We start from the raw sequence: 3,450 nt of genomic DNA, 5'->3' as shown, positions 1-3,450 counted from the left end.
TGGCCTGCTTACCCAGTTAGTCTGGGATGTGTTGGCACCTGTTCAAGCAATTTCTTGCTCAACCTGGACATTCCTATCAACTTCTGTAACATTAGTGGGTAATGTTATGCAGCACCGAGGATGAATTCAAGGCCCAAGTGATTCCCCTGTTGTAAAGAGGCATTTTGAACTTCTGGCACGAGATCTGACTGGTGGCGCCCGTTTGAGTCGAGCCTGTTGCTGCACACCAGAGCTCACCTCTTCCAGCTGGCACGGCGAGCTCTGGCTGCCTTTCGTCTGCTCTGCACCTCATCAGCAGCGAGGATGATGCTGGAACCAATTTAGGTGGGGATGTGGCAGACAGCGCGTGAGGCAGAGCAGGATGCTGGGAGTGGCTCCGCATCTGTCTCCCATCACGGGGTCTGGCTGGGATTCCTCGTCTGGCTGTGGGAAGAGGAAATCTTAGCGAGCGAGGAGCACGTGCGCCCGCAGCGCACAGTTGTGCAGCTGGGGAGGGAGCAGCCTTTATGAGCAAGGGTATGGCATTAGTTTGGGTGGTGCAAGATCTGGGCTCTTCTGCTGGGCCTGTGTCACTCACCCGTGAGATTTGGATCTGTTTTATCAACCCAGCAGAGCCTTAAGCTCTTCCGCAGTTGTTAAAATGCACAGAAATGGTCTCGATGGGGTGTGGTGCAGTTTAGCATTTGGGAAGTAGTGTGAGGCCGGTTTATTGGTGAAAGGAGCCTTAGAAAATTCAAAGCATTGTTCTGACCCTCATTCATGGAGTAGTTGAGGTTGGAAGGGACCTCTGGCAGTCATATGTTCGTCCCCTCGCTTTCAAATCAGGGAAATGCTTCTTGTACTGCTGGCTTCCAGAAATTTCTTTACTGGTTGTGCAAGGTTAAGTGAATTCTGAATTTTTAAATACTGTTTCCTTGCAAAATTCCTTCCATTGTTTGTCTGGTCTGCATATCTTCTGAGGGGCTGAATGGTGCCAAAATGTGGAGTGGAGCTTTCTCTGCACACTCTCTGCTCCATGGACAAATGCCTGGAAAACAGTCTGACTCACAGCAGATTTCAAGCCTGTGGATCCCCAGAGGGATCCTCTGTTTATTTCTGAGGGCTCTGTGCATAAGAGAGATTGCACTGCATGCGCAGAAATGTTTGAGTGATATGAGGACCTGTTCCTCAACTGGAGCAGACGCCACCCATTTGGCTTTGCCACAAGACTCTGGGCTATCCACAGCCCTTGGTTCAACACACCAACCAATGGATGCTGAGAGGCTCCACTGTCCCAGAAGGAGAGCAGGAATGAGCAGCTGGAGGAGGGAATACCAATAACCAGGAGTCTGTTTGCCTCCTGCTTGCAGTTGTTTGCCTCCAGCACAACTGCAAGCCTTAGCTCGCAGCAGGAGCTGCTGAAGAGTGCACTTGGTTTGAGAGGGTTGGGACAGGACTTAACCCTCCTCTTCACATCTGTGTTTCCTGGGTTTTGGAAACTTTCCTCCAAACCACTGCCCTCTTAGAAGCTCTCAGACATTCCTTCACCCCTGGTTTAAATAATAGTGCAACTTTTTTTGGGGAGTTATCTGTCTCCTGCCCAGCACCTCATCAACAGGGCACAGAGCTTACGTCTGCCTCATGTGGGCAGGCGTCCTTTTCCAATTTTTTTGCAAAGTATGAAAGGCTAACAGAAGAAAGCTGGTTGCTATCTGTGCCGCTGCTTAATCCTCAGTCTCCAATTCCCGCTATCAGCACTATCAAGGAGACTTTTCTCTCTGCCACCATGTTGCAGAACTGCAGATAACATAATCCTAAATCCCAGGTAAAATTTTGACCCTTCTGCCGTGCAGCTTTATTTTTGAAAGCAAAGTCTCTTGCATCAGATGAATCACGGCTGGTAATATTCTCCTTCAGCCCATATTGCCTTAGCATCAAACTAAGCCCCATGTGCTTTCTGCTCTCTTATTTTCTGAAAGTATTTTCAGTTTTCATTTGAAAATGTCTTTTAATATGGCCTTGCATGTAAGACCTTCTGGGAAGAGAAATCCAAAAAATTCCATGATGCGTCTTTCCCTCCTGAAAAGCTTTGATTTATGGCTAAGAGGAATTATTCTTGCTGCCCATAAAGTAATTTTTCAAGCATCTTGGCTGCAGACCAGGTAAGATAACTTCCAAATCCAGATAGCTGTGGATTTATCCAGGCATCTAAAATGCACATACACATGTACATATGTTTAAAAATATCCAGTGGGGCATTTTTTTTTCCTGTTACATTGAACAAATTCAATCAAATTCATTAAGTTCCCTTGGTTTATTACCAATGGAGTTGAGACTGGGCTATGGTCCAGGGACTGCATCTGTGCAGGTATTATTACCATGATCACCTGCACTTGTCATAGACCAGATTTTTTCTCTGTGTGCTAATTACAACCATAATGTGTGCTTAAGTTGCAAACAATAATGTCTTATAGGAACATACTTTCATTCTTAACTGCATTACAGTAAAAGCACATGATTCATGATGGCATTTTTGGGAAAACCCCCAGTGGCTGGAGTCTAAGCAGTATGGGAAGTTATGATGAGCCCACTTCCCAGTTCCTGCGGATGCTCATGGACACAGAGTGGGTGAACTTTGTGGGTTAATGCACTAATTAGAAAGGGAATGTGGAGGCCTTTTTCCAGGCAATGAGCAGCTACAGCACTGGGTTTTCATGGAAGCAGCTGTGACCCTGCTGTCTCCAGCCACGCAGGCTTGCTTGGCATCCACAAGCAGTATTGGCCTTTTTGTGGATGTGCGTTAAACCTTTTGCCGACATCTTTATGGTGTGTTTAATTCTGCTTTAAGATTAGGAAACTACTATTTTTGTCCAAACATCAAGTTATCATGGCCACTTGGCAGTGTGACTGCCAGGCAGGAGCTGGAGGAAAATCCTGGCACATCACAGACTGGGGATTAGGAATCTTGCAAGCATGCTGTCTCCCCTGAACCTCACCAGCCCTAGGCTGCTGCTCCTTAAACAAGTTCATGCCACCGGTGCCACTGGCACATTGTGAGCTCAGCAAATCCAGACTGCCGTGGGTAATCCTGCAGGTGCCAGTGGCACCTTCCAGTGCAGGTCCTGACCAGGGTGGTGTCTGCTGCCCCAAAAAAGAGGGCGAACCACCCATGTAACAGTTCCTAAATTAGCTTGGGTTACTGAGTGGAGGAGTTTGACCAGTAAACTGGAAAGCCAGTCAGAGGGAAAGCCGGGCTCTGTGTGCCTTATTGTGACCACGAGCTGCTAACAGGGTGCGGTGTCCGTGCGTGCTGCGGCGCCTGAAGGCACCTCCCGCTCCTGCGCCTGCCCAGAGTCACAGGCTGCTGGAAACCCTTCCTAGCACTGACCCAGTTCCATAATATGGGAACAACATTTGGCTGCTTTAGAAAAGCCACCCCAAATGGCTTCTGCATCCCTGAAATCTCACCTT

This window comes from Fringilla coelebs, assembly GCF_963513975.1.
Source record: "Fringilla coelebs genome assembly, chromosome: 2".
Taxonomy (NCBI): Eukaryota; Metazoa; Chordata; class Aves; order Passeriformes; family Fringillidae; genus Fringilla; species Fringilla coelebs.
This window is presented reverse-complemented; position numbering follows the sequence as displayed.